Source organism: Penaeus monodon, chromosome 28, assembly GCF_015228065.2.
Source record: "Penaeus monodon isolate SGIC_2016 chromosome 28, NSTDA_Pmon_1, whole genome shotgun sequence".
Classification (NCBI taxonomy): Eukaryota; Metazoa; Arthropoda; class Malacostraca; order Decapoda; family Penaeidae; genus Penaeus; species Penaeus monodon.
In genome coordinates, this window is record NC_051413.1 from 1,677,930 (window position 1) to 1,678,240 (window position 311).

Genomic DNA, 311 nt, shown 5'->3' on the forward strand with positions numbered 1-311 from the left:
CACCTCATTTAACTTTTTTTTTTTCCCTAATCATTCCAGTACTCCATTCCATAACGTTTGTTTACCCATATCATAAAACAGAATTTCTGTCTTTTCTGTTGCTGTAATGGGTTTCAATTATCTCAATTCTGATTGATTTCCAACAAAGAATAGTAATCAGAGAATTACTAAATGAGGTACAACTGTACATGTATCAAGATAGTTTGTGTGCCATGAACCACTGTGACTGTCCTGTGCATTTCAAGAAGTGAGTTTTGAGAGCATCGTTAAAGTAATGAGACAAAAGACCGGGGTCATTGCAAAACACTCAT